Consider the following 22,541-nt stretch of genomic DNA (forward strand, 5'->3'; position numbering starts at 1 on the left):
AACTATCATGAAATGACACAGATCAAAATGTCCCACTTTTATAGTGATAAGTTTCATCAGCTATTGTACAATATGATACAAAACACAGGGGGGAAAACACATTTTGACTGCACTGGGCCTTACAAGTTTTTCTCTAATGCAAATGAATGGAAGTTTTTTATAAATATTTATTGTTGTTGCATAGAGAAGACACCGTGTGAAAGACAGAAATAGAGTGTGTCAGATTCAAACTCACACTGTCACTGGCAAACATGTGTGCTGTAGGCTGCTGCACTGAACCCTAGACCACCCAGGCCACATGCATATAAATGCTATAGATTTACTCTAATACATGTTTATAATGCATTGGTATTCACCAAAATCACTGGACTATTTGTTTCTTTGCTCTTGTGCAAGTCTAAGCTGAGTTCAAAATAATCTCAAATGAATAAACCAATAAATGCAATATCTCTCATTCCATATACAGTGGGGCAAAAAAGTATTTAGTCAGCCACCAATTGTGCAAGTTCTCCCACTTAAAAAGATGAGAGAGGCCTGTCATTTTCATCATAGGTACACTTCAACTATGACAGACAAAATGAGAAAAAAAATCCAGAAAATCACATTGTAGGATTTTTAATGAATTTATGGTGGAAAATAAGTATTTGGTCAATAACAAAAGTTTATCTCAATACTTTGTTATATACCCTTTGTTGGAAATGACAGAGGTCAAACGTTTTCAAACGAATCTTCAAAGTAGCCGCCCTTTTCCTGTTTTGCACAGTATTGGCATTCTCTCAACCAGCTTCATGAATTAGTCACCTGGAATGCATTTTAATTAACAGGTGTGTCTTGTTAAAAGTTCATTTGTGGAATTTCTTTCCTTCTTAATGCATTTGAGCCAATCATTTGTTTTGTGACAAGGTAGGGGTGGTATACAGAAGATTTGGTAAAAAAACCAAGTCCATATTATGACAAGAATATCTCAAATAAACAAAGAGAAACAACAGACCAGCTTTACTTTAAGACATAAAGGTCAGTCAATTCAGAAAATGTTAAGAACTTTATTCAAGTGCAGTCGCAAAGACCATCAAGCGCTATGATAAAACTGGCTTTTATGAGGACCACCACAGGAAAGGAAGACCCAGAGTTACCTTTGCTGCAGAGGATAAGTTCATTAGAGTTATTAAATAAAATATATTTTATAATTGAGATTTTTCAAAGTAGCCACCCTTTGCCTTGAAGACCATCTCAATTGGGTTGAGGTTGGGTGATTGTGGAGACCAGGTCATCTGATGCAGCACTCCATCACTCTCCGTCGAATAGCCCTTACACAGCTTGGAGGTGTGTTGGGTCATTGTCCTGTTGAAAAACAAATGATAGTCCCACTAAGCACAAACCAGATGGGATGGCGTATTGCTGCAGAATGCTGTGGTAGCCATGCTGGTTAAACGTGCATTGAATTCTATATAAATAACTGACCGTGTCAACAGAAAAGCACCATCCCACCTCCTCCCCCATACTTCACGGTGGGAAGCACACATGTTGAGATCATCCGTTCACCTACTCTGCATCTCACAAAGACACGGCTATTGGAACTAAAAATCTCAAATTTGGACTCATCAGACCAAAGGCCAGACTTCCACAATTTTAATGTCCATTGCTCGTGTTTCTTTGCCCAAGCAAGTCTCTTCTTATGATTGGTGTCCTTTAGTAGTGGTTTCTTTGCTGCAATTCAACCAATCTGAGGTGCAGTTAATGCTTTGGTTACTATATGATTCCATATGTGTTGTTTCATAGTGTTGATGTCTTCACTATTATTCTACAATGAAGAAAATAGTAAGAATAAAGAAAAGGTGTGTAGGTGTGTCTTAACTTCTGACTGGTACTGTATATTCGGAAGGTGTTCAGACCCATTGATTTTTTCACATTTTGTTATGTTACAGGTGTATTCTAAAATTGATTCAATTATATTTTTTCCTCATCAAGCCACACACAATACCCTATAATGACGAAAAAAAATATGGAAATATCACATATGCATAGGTATTCAGACCCTTTACTCAGTACTTTGCTGAAGCATCTTTGGCAGTGATTACAGCCTAGAGTCTTTTTGGGTATGACACTACAAGCTTGGCACACCTGTATTTGGGGAATATCTTCAATTTTTCTCTGCACATCCTCTCAAGGATGGGGAGCGTCGCTGCACAGCTATTTTCAGGTCTCTCCAGAGATGTTAGATCGGGTTCAAGTCCAGGCTCTGGCTGGGGCACTCAAGAACATTCAGAGACTTGTCCCAAGGCCGCGACTGTGTTGTCTTGGCTGTGTACTTAGGGTTGTTGTCCTGTTGGAAGGTGATCCTTCGCCCCAGTCTGAGGTCCTGAGTGCTCTAGAGCAGGTTATCATCAAGGATCTCTCTGTACTTTGTTCAGTTCATCTTTTCCTCGATCCTGACAAGTCTCCCAGTCCCTGCCACTGAAAAACATCCTCACAGCATGATACTGCCACCACCATGATTCACCTTAGGGATGGTGCCAGGTTTCACAAATGGCAATTAGGCCAAGGAGTTTAATATTGTTTTCATCAGACAACAGAATCTTGTTTCTCATGGTCTGAGAGTCCTTTAGGTACCTGCAAACTTCTTATGTTTAAGAATGTTGGAGGCCACTGAGTTCTTGGTGACCTTCAATGCTACAGACATTTTTGTGTACCCTTCCCCAGATCTGTGCCTCAACACAATCTTGTCTCGGAGCTCTATGGACAACTCCTTCAACGTCATGACTTGGTTTTTGCTCTGACATGCACTGTCAAATGTGGGAACTTATATAGACAGGTGTGCGCCTTTTCAAATCATGTCCAATCAATTGCATTTATCACAGGTGGACTCCAATCAAGTTGTAGAAACATCTCAAGGATGATCAATGGAAACAGGATTGTTGCGTTGTTTCACAGCGCCTCTCGTTTTTCTAAAGATCTAATTTAACTTTACTGTATATAAATATGCATATGAAAAGTGAGAAATTTTGTTGTTGTCTCTTGGTGCCTTGACAATATTAGACTTTTTATTTTAATCTTAATGTAATAGTATCTTATATTGTTCTTGACTATAACTGTTCTGTACTTTGTCATGAATTTTATGTTTTATGTGGACCCCAGGAAGGGTAACTGCTGCATGTGCAACAGCTAATGGGGATCCTAATAAACTAAACTAAACCAAGCATATGACTGATTACATGCTGTGAAATATTTAAAAGATACTGTATATATACTATACCAGTCAAAAGTTAGTAAACACCTACTCATTAAAAGGGTTTTTAATGAGTAGGTGTTAGTGAATAGTGAAGACATCAACACTATGCATAACACAAATGGAATCATGTAGTAACCAAAAAAGTGTTTTTTGGCGCATAAACCGCTAGCGGGACAATCACGACAACATCCGGTGAAATTGCAGAGCACGAAATTCAAAATACAACAATCGTAATATTAAACACTTGAAAATACAAGTGTCATACATCATTTAAAAGCTTCACTTCTTGTTAATCCAACCGCGTTCTCAGATTTCAAAAAGGCTTTACCGCGAATGCATACCATGTGATTATCTGAGGACAGTGCCCCCCACACCAAAATACTTTTTCAACCAGCACAGGCATCACAAAATCACAAAAAGCGATTCAATGTATCACTTACTTTTGAAGATCTTCCTCTGCTTGCAATCCCACTGCACCAAGGCTAGGTAACACGGTCACCACTGATAAATCCATGATTATCGAAAAACTTCAACAAGCATTTCTTAACGGCTGGCCATACCTTCCTCCTGGCTACTCCAACCTCGGCCAACAGATCCCCCCCCCCCCCCCCCCCCGCAGCTACTCGCCCAAGCCTCTCCCCTCTCCCCTCCCCTCTGGACCCTATTTCTGAAACTATCCGCCGCCATTGTCGCAACCCCTATTACCAGCCTGTTCAACCTCTCTTTCATATCGTCTGAGATCCCCAAGGATTGGAAAGCTGCCGCAGTCATCCCCCTCTTCAAAGGGGGAGACACCCTGGACCCAAACTATTACAGACCTATATCCATCCTGCCCTGCCTAAGGTCTTCGAAAGCCAAGTCAACAAACAGGTCACTGACCATCTCGAATCCCACCGTACCTTCTCCGCTGTGAAATCTGGTTTCCGAGCCGGTCACGGGTGCACCTCAGCCACGCTCAAGGTACTAAACGATATCATAACCGCCATCGATAAAAGACAGTACTGTGCAGTCGTCTTCATCGACCTGGCCAAGGCTTTCGACTCTGTCAATCACCATATTCTTATCGGCAGACTCAGTAGCCTCAGTTTTTCTAATGACTGCCTTGCCTGGTTCACCAACTACTTTGCAGAGTTCAGTGTGTCAAATCGGAACGCATGATGTCCAGTCCTCTGGCAGTCTCTATGGGGGTGCCACAGGGTTCAATTATCGACTCTTTTCTCTGTATATATCAATGATGTTGCTCTTGCTGCGGGCGATTCCCTGATCCACCTCTACGCAGACGACACCATTCTGTATACTTCTGGCCCTTCCTTGGACACTGTGCTATCTAAACTCCAAACGAGCTTCAACGCCATTCTACACTCCTTCCGTGGCCTCCAACTGCTCTTAAACGCTAGTAAAACCAAATGCATGCTTTTCAACCATTCGCTGCCTGCACCCGCACGCCCAACTAGCATCACCACCCTGGATGGTTCCGACCTAGAATATGTGGACATCTATAAGTACCTAGGTGTCTGGCTAGACTGTAAACTCTCCTTCCAGACTCATATCAAACATCTCCAATCTAAAAATCAAATCTAGAGTCGGCTTTCTATTCCGCAACAAAGCCTCCTTCACTCACGCCGCCAAACTTACCCTAGTAAAACTGACTATCCTACCGATCCTCGACTTCGGCGATGTCATCTACAAAATAGCTTCCAATACTCTACTCAGCAAACTGGATGCAGTTTATCACAGTGCCATCCGTTTTGTTACTAAAGCACCTTATACCACCCACCACTGCGACCTGTATGCTCTAGTCGGCTGGCCCTCGCTACATATTAGTCACCAAACCCACTGGCTCCAGGTCATCTACAAGTCCATGCTAGGTAAAGCTCCGCCTTATCTCAGTTCACTGGTCACGATGGCAACACCCACCCTTAGCACGCGCTCCAGCAGGTGTATCTCACTGATCATCCCTAAAGCCAACACCTCATTTGGCCGCCTTTCGTTCCAGTTCTCTGCTGCCTGTGACTGGAACTAATTAATTCATCCTCAGGTACTCTAATATTTAAGACGGAGAATAGTATGTTCAATAGGGAAAATAAATAACAAAGAGCGCGCACCTCATTCACGCACCAAGAAGACCACTTTTCTAATGAGAGACACCTTGTAGTTCTTCCAACTACTTGTTCATTTTTCAAAAACAAGCCCAAACCCTTTCTGAAGACTTGACATCTAGTGGAAGCCAACGGAACTGCCATCTGGGTCCTATCTATCTGTATTTCCCATAGGCAAGCACTGAAATGGCCTGTGATCAACAAAAAAAAACAGTATGCTAATGAAGTTAACCTCTACGGGATCAGTGTCACCCCCACAGGACTGTTGAGCTAATGTGCGCTAATGTGATTAGCATGAGGTTGTAAGTAACAAGAGCATTTCCCAGGATATAGATATATCTGATATGGGCAGAAAGCTTACATTCTTGTTAATCTAACTGCACTGTCCATTTTAGAGTAGCTATTACAGTGAAATAATGCCATGCTATTGTTTGAGGAGAGTGCACAGTTATGAACTTGAAAAGGTATTAATAAACCAATTATGCACATTTTGAACAGAAATGCAATGTTTACTTTGTACATACACTGCTTCCATCTAGTGGCCAAAATCTAAAATGCACCTAAACTGGAATAATAAATTGTGTCCTTTTATCTTGCATTTAAAAAATGATGTGTTATATTCTCATACATTAATTTCACATTTCCACAAACTTCAAAGTGTTTCCTTTCATATGGTATCAATAATATGTGTGTTATTTTAGGTGTAAATTGAAAAAAACAGTCCAATCCTTAAGAGGTTTTAAATTTTAGATTTTTCAAAGTAGTCATCATTTGCCTTGATGACAGCTTTGCACAATCTTGGCTTTGGCTTTAATTGAAGTGTTACCCACATAGTTACCCACATGTCCCCCGAAACATGGCCGCCTTTGCCCCTGGAGAATGAATCATAAAGGTACAGTCAAACACTTTTAATGGAAATAAAAAAGGCAGCCTTGTGTTCTTCGGAAACCGGCTCAATAGACAGCTTCATAATTTCCAGCAGAAATGGTGGTGCCTTTCCTCTTGAGGATTTCAATTTAAGTAAATGTGAATGCCAGTGACCATTATTTAACCATGCAGAGTTAGTTTTGTATGGTGCCTTTGGCTACAGATGGCAGAGGGATGGATAAACACAATATGTGGGCAGACTTTTGTTATTCATCTCTAGCTTCTGTCTTTAAGGACCTATTTTCATGCAGGGAAAAACTGGACACAACGTTAATTTCTCCTGTGATGCCAGGAGAGACATGATCATATGCTTGCAGTTAACGCAATTCAATAACTCCCCAGACTATTTTCACAACCCTCATGGACATACCTGTGCTGCGATGGTTTTCGGAGATCTTTTTATGCTAGAACATTATGAATTTAATTTACGCAGGTTTATACAACAAAACAAACACAATAGCAACAGCGAGATTGTGTGAAATCACAAATTATGTTTTTCTCTATTCTATTTTAATTCATTTTGCTTTTCATGAATATGTATTGATGTTGTCCCAAGTTTATGCATGGAACACTATCAAACATCTCTTTCCACTGTATATCTTGTAACTCCAGAGTCATCCGCTGTGTTTTCTTTGAATCGGTGCAATCGATGAAGGAGTCAACTCTGAGGAGAGATCCGTTCGACAAGAAGTAAAGTTTTTCTTCGGGTCAAAGTGCTTGAGATGCCAAAGTCGTAACCGATTTCCATGTTAGTCATGTTTACAGATCAACTAAATTATGTAAACAGCTTGTAGGCTTTTACCTAACTGGAATAAATGACAACATAATTTATTGCATTTTTTTTCAGGGAGCTTTATCTCAAGCTGCTAAGAGTATATATAGATGTGTACAGAATCCAGGCAAAGTAGCCTAGACCCTTCTTTATGCAATCTCTGAAAGCAGAACAACGTACAGTACCAGCCAAAAGTTTGGCAACACCCACCCTTAGCACGCGCTCCAGCAGGTGTATCTCACTGATCATCCCTAAAGCCAACACCTCATTTGGCCGCCTTTCGTTCCAGTTCTCTGCTGCCTGTGACTGGAACGAATTGCAGAAATCGCTGAAGTTGGAGACTTTTATCTCCCTCACCAACTTCAAACATCTGCTATCTGAGCAGCTAACCGATCGCTGCAGCTGTACATAGTCCATCGGTAAATAGCTCACCCAATTTACCTACCTCATCCCCATATTTATTTACTTTTCTGCTCTTTTGCACACCAGTATCTCTACCTGTACATGACCATCTGATCATTTATCACTCCAGTGTTAATCTGCAAAAATTGTAATTAGTCGCCTACCTCCTCATGCCTTTTGCACACAATGTATATAGACTCTTTTTTTTATTTTTTTCTACTGTGTTATTGACTTGTTAATTGTTTACTCCATGTGTAACTCTGTGTTGTCTGTTCACACTGCTATGCTTTATCTTGGCCAGGTCGCAGTTGTAAATGAGAACTTGTTCTCAACTAGCCTACCTGGTTAAATAAAGGTGAAATAAAAAAAATAAAAAAATAAAAAGGTCCCAGCTACACAATGAATGGTCGTTTTGTTCGATAAAGTCCTGGCGCCAATGATCTCAGTAATCCACTCTTTCAAAATGCATACAATTGAATCCAAAAAGTTACCAGTAAAGTTCATCCAAACAAGTCAAACGATGTTTCTAATTCATCCTCAGGTACTCTAATATTTAAGACGGAGAATAGTATGTTCAATAGGGAAAATAAATAACAAAGAGCGCGCACCTCATTCACGCACCAAGAAGACCACTTTTCTAATGAGAGACACCTTGTAGTTCTTCCAACTACTTGTTCATTTTTCAAAAACAAGCCCAAACCCTTTCTGAAGACTTGACATCTAGTGGAAGCCAACGGAACTGCCATCTGGGTCCTATCTATCTGTATTTCCCATAGGCAAGCACTGAAATGGCCTGTGATCAACAAAAAAAAACAGTATGCTAATGAAGTTAACCTCTACGGGATCAGTGTCACCCCCACAGGACGGTTGAGCTAATGTGCGCTAATGTGATTAGCATGAGGTTGTAAGTAACAAGAGCATTTCCCAGGACATAGATATATCTGATATGGGCAGAAAGCTTACATTCTTGTTAATCTAACTGCACTGTCCATTTTAGAGTAGCTATTACAGTGAAATAATGCCATGCTATTGTTTGAGGAGAGTGCACAGTTATGAACTTGAAAAGGTATTAATAAACCAATTATGCACATTTTGAACAGAAATGCAATGTTTACTTTGTACATACACTGCTTCCATCTAGTGGCCAAAATCTAAAATGCACCTAAACTGGAATAATAAATTGTGTCCTTTTATCTTGCATTTAAAAAATGATGTGTTATATTCTCATACATTAATTTCACATTTCCACAAACTTCAAAGTGTTTCCTTTCATATGGTATCAATAATATGTGTGTTATTTTAGGCGTAAATTGAAAAAAACAGTCCAATCCTTAAGAGGTTTTAAATTTTAGATTTTAGATTCTTCAAAGTAGTCATCATTTGCCTTGATGACAGCTTTGCACAATCTTGGCTTTGGCTTTAATTGAAGTGTTACCCACATAGTTACCCACATGTCCCCCGAAACATGGCCGCCTTTGCCCCTGGAGAATGAATCATAAAGGTACAGTCAAACACTTTTAATGGAAATAAAAAAGGCAGCCTTGTGTTCTTCGGAAACCGGCTCAATAGACAGCTTCATAATTTCCAGCAGAAATGGTGGTGCCTTTCCTCTTGAGGATTTCAATTTAAGTAAATGTGAATGCCAGTGACCATTATTTAACCATGCAGAGTTAGTTTTGTATGGTGCCTTTGGCTACAGATGGCAGAGGGATGGATAAACACAATATGTGGGCAGACTTTTGTTATTCATCTCTAGCTTCTGTCTTTAAGGACCTATTTTCATGCAGGGAAAAACTGGACACAACGTTAATTTCTCCTGTGATGCCAGGAGAGACATGATCATATGCTTGCAGTTAACGCAATTCAATAACTCCCCAGACTATTTTCACAACCCTCATGGACATACCTGTGCTGCGATGGTTTTCGGAGATCTTTTTATGCTAGAACATTATGAATTTAATTTAAGCAGGTTTATACAACAAAACAAACACAATAGCAACAGCGAGATTGTGTGAAATCACAAATTATGTTTTTCTCTATTCTATTTTAATTAATTTTGCTTTTCATGAATATGTATTGATGTTGTCCCAAGTTTATGCATGGAACACTATCAAACATCTCTTTCCACTGTATATCTTGTAACTCCAGAGTCATCCGCTGTGTTTTCTTTGAATCGGTGCAATCGATGAAGGAGTCAACTCTGAAGAGAGATCCGTTCGACAAGAAGTAAAGTTTTTCTTCGGGTCAAAGTGCTTGAGATGCCAAAGTCGTAACCGATTTCCATGTTAGTCATGTTTACAGATCAACTAAATTATGTAAACAGCTTGTAGGCTTTTACCTAACTGGAATAAATGACAACATAATTTATTGCATTTTTTTTCAGGGAGCTTTATCTCAAGCTGCTAAGAGTATATATAGATGTGTACAGAATCCAGGCAAAGTAGCCTAGACCCTTCTTTATGCAATCTCTGAAAGCAGAACAACGTACAGTACCAGCCAAAAGTTTGGCAACACCCAGAAAACAGAAAAAGAAAATACAATATCACAAAGAGTTGATTCAACTATATTGAGAGACTGGCAGCACCCTTTTAAAACAGGCCCACAAGTGGAGCTGAGAAAACAAAGATAGAGAACTGGAGAGGTAGCTGTTGTTACACTTTACAGTATCCGTCTGGCATTCTTCTAATAACAAGTTTGGACATTCTAGAAAATAATCGGTCCAACCAGCATCCTCTAAACCAGGGGTCTCCAACAGGTCGATCGTAAGCAACCAGTACCACACAGCCCACCAATTAGTAGCTCGCCAAACAATTCTCACAAGCATCAGACACTGCAAGCTCCCGGCTACAATCACGCAACAATGACATTATCCCACCCCTGGTTAGCGACTATTGGGTTAAAAAGCCAAACCTAACACATTATCTGCCAATTAATTTCCAGCAATATTGCCCCTGTCTGTCTGTGTTGTGTGCACATTTGTCTATCACTCTGTGTGTAACCACTTGATGTGATAACCGTCTTGTGGGTTGACAGACATGCTTTTCCCAAAACCATCTCAATGAAATGTTAACTGCAAAGTAGGCTTGCCTGGCATAAGTATATCATGAGTAAGTATATCATTTGTATCTCTTATTTGTTATTTGCAAACACTGCCATGAAAGGAGCAGCAGCAGGACAGAACCATCGCTAAACCGGCACATTAGACGGCACATTCCTCAGTTGCTAGATGCATAATTAAAAGGTCCAGATGCGCAATTAAAGGGGAATTACACTCAATCTGTTTGTTTTCTTCCAGACCTAAAAAAATTGTCTTCTGAAGTGATTTAAGCATTGACATTGACTCAGAACATCAAATTTCATTGTTTCTCTATGAACAATTAGAATTTTGAAAATGAAAAACTCTAAAACCAGGAGAAATATAACTGATAAAACTGAATTTAGGGGAAGGAAGAAATCCCAGATTTTATAAGGCCCCCTAAGAGTGGCTTATTAACTATTATTTTACCAGGTGTATTGACAGAAAACATAGAGCACTACTTTCTGTTGTACGCTAAGGACCCGGGGAAGTGTTGCAGGGGAGAGGGCAAGAATGTGCCTATTTGAAATCTAGAAATAAATGTGTAGCTCGCGACATGTTACATTTTTTAATAGTAGCTCTCATACTAGTAAAGGTTAGAGACCCCTGCTCTAAACTAGGGCCACTTAAAGGGGCTAAAATGGGATCAATTCTAAAATGGCCGAACTCTCTAATACTATATATGGTGCTTATGTTCAGGTTGAGCATGAAAATCCACATAGCTAGTTTGGATTTGCCTAGTCTTCGGATTGGTTGAAGATTATATAAATCACTGACAGATTATTTTGGAATGATGCCCCTAATTACAGATGTAGCACAAACAGTTTCAAGTTGTGAAGTGAAATTTAACTGTTCATTTTGGATCCAGGCTAAAGGAGAGGCTCATATTTATTCATGCACTGTGGTGGGTAAACATTATTAGCAGATTGTTGGACTATGATTCAGCTCCCATGATGAGTAATGGTAGGCTGAATTATGATGCAACAAGCATTGTTTTGCACATGGATCATTCGAGCCATTGTATTGCTATGCATTTACAGTCAGGTCCAAAATTATTGGCACCATTGATAAAGATGCGCAAAAAAAGACTGTACAATGTAAATAATACAATACCGAGCTATAAAATATGCAAAAAAATTGTAAATTATATTATTTTATGCTAATACAATTGCTCAGAGAAAGAGATTTTGTTTAACAAGTAATACTAATACAAAAATGCCTCAAAAAGATAGAGGTCAAACTTATTTGCACCCCTGTTTTCAATGCCTTTCGATACCTCACCTTGCCAGAATAATGGCAATAAGCCTTTTTCTAAAATGTTTTATGAGATTGAGAGTGATCTTAGACCATTCCTTCATACAAAATCTTTCCAGATATTTGATATCCTTAGTGTTCGCTTATGGAATGCCCTCTTCAATTAAATCGCAGCTTTTCAATGGGTTTTAAGTCCGGCGACTGAGATGGCCATTGAAAAATATTGTATTTTTGTTCAACTAACCATTTCTTTGTGGATATTGATGTGTGCTTTGGGTTACTGTCTTGCTGGAAGATCCACTTGTAGCCAAATTTCAGCCTCCTGGCAGAGGCATCCAGGTTGTTGGCTAAAATATCTTGGTACTGGGTAAAGTTCAAAATACCGTTGGCGTGGCCAAAGATCTATATTTTCATGTCATCTGACCATAGAACAGGTTCAGATCCAAGTGCCCCTGGCATTTAGAGAACTCCAGGATTTTACATTTGTTAGACGACATGAAAATAGAGCTCTTTTGCCACACATCAGTGGTGGGTTTTGCGTCAAAATAAATATGCATATGCAGAAAATAACCCCATATCTATTGTGAAATATGGTCGTAGATATGATGTTATGGGGTATTTAGCTTACACTGGTCCTGGGGCCCTTGATAATGGTCCAATGCAGATGTTTTTATCTCAATATCAAATAATTCCTGGGTAACAATTAAGTACCTTACTGTGATTATTTTCAATTAAAATGGTCAAAAATAAACAAAAGTAGCTTCTTAGCACAGAGCAATTTCTCAAGCAAGAATTTTGCAAGGACTGTCTGCGAGTGGTCTGTGTGGGGAGGGGGAAACTGAAAACTAGCTGTTACTGCCAGAGAGGTTTGGAACTGTTTCTCATTGGACTATAAACTAATTTATCGCTTATGAGGTCACTAGGCAGGCCAAAACATACAATTATGAATATAATTGCTGTTCCCTGAAGGAGGGAATTAGGTACTGTACTATGGGGAGTCTATGGGGAGTCACAGACCAATCACATTCACCTGAAGAAAACAAAAAACATGCCCAACAGGCCAATGAATGAATGCAGAGCCCGACCTTGGAAGCCCCTCCATCCTGGCTATAACACTGAGGCTCCCATTAATTTCCTCAATTCAGTACCGCTCTTCAGCAAAGCCCAAACACCCTGATGGCGCGTGGCCAAATGTGTTATACCTTGTTCCCTCCTTCTGGGAACAATAGTTCCCTTTTAGGCGCTCACTCGGTTTAACATAGTCGTGGATAAACAGGTTATGGCAAGCCCTACATGTTTTTTTCAAAACTCTCATTGAATGTCGGCTTACATTGAGCACCACACATTGGCTGCTATTGTAAGCTAAATTAGAAAAGCTATTTCCATGTTAAAATGTTATGGGATGCACTTTTCTCCATTGTTTTTCATGGTAGGCCTACATTATGATCAAATAGCCACAGTAGCCTACTTGACCACTGTCTGGAACTGTAACATGTTTATTGTAACAGTGTTCACAGTAAACGCGAGCTGGAAGTTGCACAGAATTTTCACATATTCAAGCTTGCTCAGTAGATCTGCAATTTGCTTAGCGCTGAAAACCCCCTCAGATAAATGTGAAATCTGCTGTGTTGCCTAACACCCATACTGGACCCAGCAGTAAGAACACTACGAGTCATACTGGGAGCAGTTACTTCCAAGAGATAAAACTTCACAAAGGCATGTGGGGATTCCCAACTCATTGCAGCACAGATATCACCAATCATCATTCCCCTGAAGAATGCCCAATACGCAGCCACGCCCCTAGTCGAGTGAACATGCACTCCGCTAGACAACCCTTGTCCTTTGTCACATTCCAGGGAGATAGCCTCCACAATCCAATAAGAAAGACACTACTAAGAAAGCACCTTACCCCGAGCTGAATTAGTGAAACATACAAAAAGCTGGTCACAACATGGATGTCCTTGGTCCTCTCCATATAGAGTTGAAGTCGGAAGTTTACATTCACTTAGGTTGGATTCATTAAAACTCATTTTTCAACCACTCCACAAATTTCTTGTTCATATTTTTGGCAAGTCGGTTAGGAAATCTACTTCGTGCATAACACAAGTTATTTTTCCAACAATTGTTTACAGACAGATTATTTCACTTATAATTCACTGTATCACAATTCCAGTGGGTCAGAAGTTTACATACACTAAGTTGACTGTGCCTTTAAACAGCTTGGAAAATTACAGAAAATGTTGTCATGGCTTTAGAAGCTTCTGATCATTTGAGTCAATTGGAGGTGTACCTGTGGATGTATTTCTCTTTGCTTGACATCATGGGAAAATAAAAATAAATCAGCCAAGAACTCAGTCTGGTTCATCCTTGGGAGCAATTTCCAAATGCCTGAAGGTACCACATTCATCTGTACAAACAATAGTACGCAAGAATAAACACCATGGGACCACGCAGCCGTCATACCGCTCAGGAAGGAGACGCGTTCTCCTAGAGATGAACGTACTTTGGTGCGACAAGTGCAAATCAATCCCAGAGCAACAGCAAAGGACCTTGTGATGATGCTGGAGGAAACAGGTACAAAAGTATCTATTTCCACAGTAAAAACGAGTCCTATATCGACATAACCTGAAGGCCGCTCAGCAAGGAAGAAGCCACGGCTCCAAAACCGCCATAAAAAAGCCAGACTACGGTTTGCAACTGCACATGGGGACAAAGATCGTACTCTTTGGAGAAATGTCCTCTGGTCTGATGAAACAAAAATAGAACTGTTTGGCCATATTGACCATCGTTATGTTTGGAAGGAAAAAGGGGAGGCTTGCATGCCGAAGAACACCATCCCAACTATGAAGCACGGGGGTGGCAGCATCATGTTGTGGGGGTGCTCTGCTGCAGGAGGGACTGGTGCACTTCACAAAATAGATGGCATCATGAGGAGAGAAAATTATGTTGATATATTGAAGCAACATCTCACGACATCAGTCAGGAAGTTAAAGCTTGGTCACAAATTGGTCTTCCAAATGGACAATGACCCCAAGCATACTTCCGAAGTTTTGGCAAAATGGCTTAACTTTCCTCTCAAAGCACTCCATGATGGCAGAAGTGAGTGCCACTGGGTGATAATCATTTAGTTCAGTTACATTTGCTTTCTTGGGTACAGGAACAATAGTGGACATCTTGAAGCAAGTGGGGACAGTAAATAGGGAGAGATTGAATATGTACGTAAACACTCCAACCAGCTGGTCTGAGCATGGTCTGAGGACATCTGCTTATGAGCTAAAAGAATCAACAACAGACCCTACTGACGGAACCTCTCCAAGATGGCCTGAATCAGGTCCTTCGGATGAAAAGTATAAAGCCGAGCTCGAGGGCACTGATGCGCCGAAAGCATTTGTCCCAACAGCGTGTCCAGATCCCTCATTGAGAAGAACAGGCAACAATGCACGTTCTCGCGATGCATGAAGATCTATGTTGGCAGAACCAATCCCATATCTGGGCAACCACAGAGGGATGAAGTCTCTACTCCACTGAGAGAGAACCCCCCCCCCCCCCCCCCCCCTAGAAAATAAATCCACACCCACGTTGAGTGATCCGGAAAGTATTTTGCCCTGAGCGATAGCAAATGCTCACTGCTCTCTATGAGCAAATACCAGGCCAGGTTCAACAGCAAGAGACCGCGTTTCCCATAGCGGCATGCAAGCTAGATGAGCCCCCTCTAAAACAGTAACATATTCATGCAACTTCGCTGAATGTGAGTTATTCCAGGTAGAGAACTGCAAAAAAAGTAAAGCGACGTTTTATCGCAGTCGTCAGAGGAGGTGAAACTTTCCCCAATCTGGGCTACATCCATTGCAAAGGAGAGGAGATCCATAACGCCAGGCCACTGCTCTGCAGCATAGCACAATATCCGAGGCAGAGACATGAAGCTGCCGAAGCAAGCTCATCCCTCTTTTCTCTGAAAACCCCCAAGAACCAGTCAGAGACACCACACGTCCACATCCTTTCCAAAATGTGGTTCCCAAACACCTTCATGGAAGCAGATAACCCAGCCAGATAGCCCATTGCTTGACTGGGATGTTAAACCCTGTTCCCTCACAAATAGTACACAAAAACACCAGTCTCAACGTCAACAATGAAGAGGCGACTCCGAAATGCTGGCCTTCCAGGCATAGTTCCTCTGTCCAGTGTGTGTGTTCTTTTGCCCATCTTAATCTTTTATTTGTGTTAGCCAGTCTTGAGATGGCTTTTTCTTTGCAACTCTGCCTACAAGGCCAGCATCCCGGAGTCGCCTCTTCACTGGTGTTTTGCGGGTACTATTTAATGAAGCTGCCAGTTGAGGACTTGTGAGGCGTCTGTTTCTCAAACTAGACACTCTAATGTACTTGTCCTCTTGCTTAGTTGTGCACCAGGGCCTTCCACTCCTATTTCTATACTGGTTAGAGACAGTTTGGCTGTTCTGTGAAGGGAGTAGTACACAGTGTTGTACGAGATGTTCAGTTTCTTGGCCAGTTTGAGCATTCAATAGCCTTAATTTCTCAGAACAAGAATAGACTGTTAAGTTTCAGAAGAAAGGCCTTTGTTTCTGGCCATTTCGAACATGTAATCGAACCCACAAATGCTGATGCTCCATATACACAACTAGTCTAAAGAAGGCCAGTTGTATTACTTCTTTAATCAGGACAATAGTTTTCAGCTGTGCTAAAATAATTGCAAAAGGGTTTTCTAATGGTCAATTAGCCTTTTAAAATGATCAACTTGGATTAGCTAACACAACGTGCCATTGGAACATAGGAGTGATGGTTGCTGATAATGGGCCTCTGTACGCCTATGTAGATATTCCATAAAAAAATCAACCGTTTCCAGCTACAATAGTCATTTACAACATTAACAATGTCTACATTGCATTTCTGATCGATTTGACGTTATTATAATGGGCAAAAATGCTTTTCTTTCAAAAGCAAGGACATTCTATATAAACACAACACACACACACTACCGGTCAAAATGTTATAATTTTAAAATGTTATATACAGTGGGGAGAACAAGTATTTGATACACTGCCGATTTTGCAGGTTTTCCTACTTACAAAGCATGTAGAGGTCTGTAATTTTTATCATAGGTACACTTCAACTGTGAGAGACGGAATCTAAAACAAAAATCCCATTGTATGATTTAAGTAATTCATTTGCATTTTATTGCATGACATAAGTATTTGATCACCTACCAACCAGTAAGAATTATGGCTCTCACAGACCTGTTAGTTTTTCTTTAAGAAGCCCTCCTGTTCTCCACTCATTTTCTGTATTAACTGCACCTTTTTGAACTCGTTACATGTATAAAAGACACCTGTCCACACACTCAATCAAACATAATCCAACCTCTCTACAATGGCCAAGACCAGAGAGCTGTGTAAGGATATTAGGGATAAAATTGTAGACCTGCACAAGGCTGGGATGGGCTACAGGACAATAGGCAAGCAGTTTGGTGAGAAGGCAGCAACTGTTGGCGCAATTATTTGAAAATGGAAGAGGGGGCTCCATGCAAGATCTCACCTTGTGGGGCATCAATGATTATGAGGAAGGTAAGCGATCAGCCCAGAACTACACAGCAGGACCTGGTCAATGACCTGAAGAGAGCTGGGACCCCAGTCTCAAAGAAAACCATTATTAACACACCACGCCGTCATGGATTAAAATCCTGCAGCGCACGCAATGTCCCCCTGCTCAAGCCAGCGCATGTCCAGGCCCGTCTGAAGTTTGCCAATGACCATCTGTATGATCCAGAGGAGGAATGGGAGAAGGTCATGTGGTCTGATGAGACAGAAAGAGCTTTTTGGTCCAAACTGTACTCACCGTGTTTTGAGGAAGAAGAAGGATGAGTACAACCCCAAGAACACCATCCCAACCATGAAGCATGGAGGTGGAAACATCATGTATCGCGAGATCTTGGCCAACAATCTCCTTCCCTCAGTAAGAGCATTGAAGATGGGTTGTGGCTGGGTCTTCCAGCATGACAACGACCCGAAACACACAGCCAGGGCAACTAAGGAGTGGCTCCGTAAGAAGCATCTCAAGGTCCTGGAGTGGCCAAGCCAGTCTCCAGACCTGAACCCAATAGAACATCTTTGGAGGGAGCTGAAAGTCCGTATTGCCCAGCGACAGCCCCAAAAGCTGAAGGATCTGGAGAATGTCTGTATGGAGGAGTGGGCCAAAATCCCTGCTGCAGTGTGTGCAAACCTGGTCAAGAACTACAGGAAACATATGATCTCTGTACCACATATTAAGTTCTGCTTTTCTGATGTATCAAATACTTATGTCATGCAATAAAATGCAAATTAATTACTTAAAAATCATACAATGTGATTTTCTGGATTTTTGATTGATTTGATTTTAGATTCCGTCTCTCACAGTCGAAGTGTACCTATGATAACAATTACAGACCTCTACATGCTTTGTAAGTAGGAAAACCTGCAAAATCGTCAGTGTATCAAATACTTGTTCTCCCCACTGTATATATAAACACACATATGTACACACACTACCGGTCAAACGTTTTAGAACACCTACTCATTCAAGGGTTTTTCTTTATTTTTTTATATTTTCTACATTGTAGAATAATAGTGATGACATCAAAACTATGAAATAACACATATGGAATCATGTAGTAACCCCAAAAATGTTGAACAAATCCAAATATATTTTATATTTGAGATTCTTCAAATAGCCACCTATTGCCTTGATAACAGCTTTGCACACTCTTGGCATTCTCTCAACCAGCTTCACCTGGAATGCTTTTCAAAGGTCTTGAAGGAGTTCCAACATACTTGTTGGCTGCTTTTCCTTTGCTCTGCAGTCCGACTCATCCCAAACCATCTCAATTTAGTTGAGGTCTGGGGATTGTGGAGGCCAGGTCATCTGATGCAATACCCCATCACTCTCATTCTTGGTCAAACAGCTCTTACACAGCCTGGAGGTGTGTTGGGTCATTGTCCTGTTGAAAAACTAAATTTAGTCCCACTAAGCGCAAACCATATGGGATGGTGTATCGCGCAGAATGCTGTGGTAGCCATGCTGGTTAAGTGTGCCTTGAATTCTAAATAAATCACAGACAGTGATACGCCATGCCATCTAAAAAATAATATAATACAAAAACATTTAGCATACAATATTGCTCAGTATTTGTATTGATTATTTGATAGTCTTTACTGCTCATATTTATCAAGGGTGCCAATACATTTGGACGTGACTGTATATTTCAAAAGCCTTGCCTTCCTTAAGAATTTCAGTCCGGATTCCCGGGTGGCGCAGTGGTTAAGGGCGCTGTACTGCAGCGCCAGCTGTGCCATCAGAGACTCCAAAAACCTTATCAGTACAATCCTTATGTCTTTCCCATAAGCATAATTCAGCTTCCATTGTACATAATCAGTGGTCATCTCGCTCAGCGAGTGTTCCAAAGTACCAAGATTTCTTATTCAAACAGATGACTCTCTTCGACAAAAGAAAAAGAGCGAGAGAAAACAAAAATACAATTCTCCATTGAGTGACACTTCAATTAGCCTCCTGTCCTCCCCAGCGCTAATAGTCAGAAGGGCATGCGATGCGGGGACAGGGCAGGTCATTTAAACATCTTTAAAACTCGTAAGGTTTACTCAAGGCCAGGGATTACGGATCTGCCTCCCTGACAGGTGGCCAGAGCTTGTTCCCCATCCCCCCTAGAAATAAACATATTCTCTGTCTACTTGCAAAGCCCAAGTGATTGCACACAATGAAAAACATTCACTGTGGCCTCGCTGTAGCCCAAGCTCTCTATTCCATGAGTTGGATAACACATGGCTGGATTCCCTGGATGCATCCTAAATGGCACCCTATTCCCTGGTCAGGACCTTGGTCAAAAGTAGTACACTATTAAGGAAATAGAGTGCCATTGGAGACACAACCCCCCTCTCTTTCACACAGCTCAGCACAGGGTCTCTCTAGCAGATCACAGGGTCTCTCTAGCGCTTCTGTTGTGTGTCAAAGTCATACCCTGACAAGCCTCAACACTGTAGTTTAAAAAGGTCTAGACGTTTAAAGTGGCATTGTGGGCCCCCATCACTTCAGGTTCGCCCCCATTTGTTATTTTCTTTTCATGTGCTGACTTCTCTCTCCCCTTTCAAAGCGACAGGAAGGCTGTCAATGCCTGCCAATGCACGTCTACAGTGTTTTAGTTCCCTCCATACAGATGTACTGATCTTCTGACTGTACCAATACTTAGTTGTGCAGGAAAAACCAAATGGAACACTTGCGTTGAGAAGGAAAGGCTTCCTTGCTGCTTTGCTTAGACAACCCCTATCCACCATACAATCTGAATTTGAGAGGTTTTTCACATTTTCCTCTCACAAGTAGAGGAATACATTTCATAACTTTTCTGAAATGTTGACTGAAAATGTAATGACCAAATTGAGATGCTTCTGTAGGAAATAATACCACATAAGTAATATCAGGAACTGCCTAATGTTATTGTTCATTATTCTGTTTTGGAGACAAGGTTACAATATGCCATCACACCTTAGCTGATCTCATCACATCCAATGTGTGGTGACCTTATAATGATGAATTTCCATAGCAATGACCACTCCAGTACTCCTCTGAATTATTGATATATTTTCACACCATAGTTCTACATGGACTAGAAACCTAAATGGCACAGTCTCACCTTTCTTTATTCTGGCTGGCAGACATAACGGGGTTGACAGAGTGGTGTGCCGGAGCATTACAAGTTGTAAAAGCCACAGTGAGACAAATGAGATTATACATTTAGTGAACAATGCGTTGGACTTCAGGAAACAGCAGAGGGAGCACCCCCCCATCCACATCGACGGGACAGTAGTGGAAAAGGTGGAAAGTTGTATGTTCCTCGGCGTACACATCACAGACAAACTGAAATGGTCCACCCACACAGACAGACAGTGCATTGTTGCAACTAGAAGCACAAGCAAGCTACACTCGCATTAACATCTGCTAACCATGTGTATGTGACCAATAACATTTGTTTGGATTTGGTAATGACCAGGGTTAGGGTAAATTGCATTTCAAAGTTTACTGAAATTCTCATTTCAATTCCAGATGTTTTCAGTGCTTGTAAGAGAGATTAAAGTAGACGGCACGCGTCAAAATGATTGATTGATGACCTTACGTCATTTTGACCTTTGCGTGTCCGAATATGTGCCCCCTCCCCGTCCCCCCTGTTCCCGTGGTCCCGTGTTATTTTGTGTTATTTCAGATCTCTATGTCATCCTTTGAAGTATTCCAGTTGATGGATGTCTAGGGGGCTGGTTGAACTGTGGTTGTTGTGTTTGAACTTTTGGACCTGGTATGACCCCCCAGATGTATCGCCCATATGTGTATCTGATGAATCCGGAATGTCCTGGGCATATGCCTTATAAATGTCCAGAACAAGCAATTTTTAAAATAAAGACTTGAATATTAAACATCTAAAATATGTCTACAAGGGCAATTATCGGTGTGCTTTGCAGCTCATGTCAAGAATCCAACGACAAAAGCCTGGAGGATGTTTTGCGTGAGGCTCCCGAATGTTTTAAGGGCTTTTTGTGTACAAGCGACGGGCATATGTCTTACATCTTTAGCCCGGAGGAATCTACGGTTAAGATATTCACAGACAGCGTGTCCCAACCCTTTTATCGGGCAGAACCCGAGAGTTTTTCTCCAGCGCTAAGGATGAGAGAATGGCTTAAAATAAGACTAGCGCTGTGTCAAATGGAGCGTGCCCTAAGTGTTTCAAGGCTGCCCGGATATGCGTTGGAAGAACAGGTCTGTGGCCGAAGTGATATAATGGCCATAAGAATCGCGTCAATGGCGTATACCCCGGACTCCAGAGTGACAATTTTAGCATGTGAACAATTTGATAGTGCAAATGCTTCGAAAACGGTCAGATCATATGTATCTTCCAAAGCATGCAAGGATGTAAATTTTTTCCAAATAATGTTCAGTTTTAAATGGCGCGATTACCATATTTTCAGAACACTGATGAATAAGCTGGACAGTCTTTTCGAAAATCGGGAACAATTACGGCGATGGCCTCGGTTATCGTTGAGACATTCCCAAGACCCACAAGGCAGAAGGCGGATCTATCCCTGGAGTGAAAACGGCCAGAGCTTCGATGGAGCGGGCAAAAGACTTTGCGACGGGGAGTTGGAAACGGATAATGGTCAGGGCTAACCGGACCCTATATTTGTAAGAAATAGTAAAACATGTTGAATTATAAAGTGTGTTAAAATGTATGTGTTAAATATTTAGGAATTCAATAAAAGGAGTTTTAAAAAACTGTATCTCACCCGTAACTATGTGAAACGGTATTTCACATCTTCAGCCAACACGGTCGCGAAGAAAAAGACATTGAAAATCAGGGTGCGTGCATGAGTGTGCGTGTGAAGGAGCAGCAGGAGTGTGTGTGTGCGTTTCAAAAAACAAAGGGTTTGTTTGTGTGGGTTCAACATGGGGTCCCATCTGTAGAGAATCGTTTGAAATCCCAAAGTTTGAACTATCCAGCATATGGCCTGTCAAGGTATCGGCCGACCGCCCGGGGTTAAACCAGGATATCTAATCAACGCCCCCCCAGGACCCCCCAAACAAAACGCATGACAGAACGGTTCTTTGAATTCACAGCCTTTTGGTCTAAAGCAAACATACAGTTGGTTGCATACAGGCTATCTCTCGAAACTCATTCCGTACTTTAACAAGTTAGGGACAGAACGTCTATTTTTAACAAGTTTAGCACGGCTTTAGC

Source organism: Oncorhynchus mykiss, chromosome 10, assembly GCF_057628025.1.
Source record: "Oncorhynchus mykiss isolate SJ-2025 chromosome 10, ASM5762802v1, whole genome shotgun sequence".
In the NCBI taxonomy this organism is placed as follows: domain Eukaryota; kingdom Metazoa; phylum Chordata; class Actinopteri; order Salmoniformes; family Salmonidae; genus Oncorhynchus; species Oncorhynchus mykiss.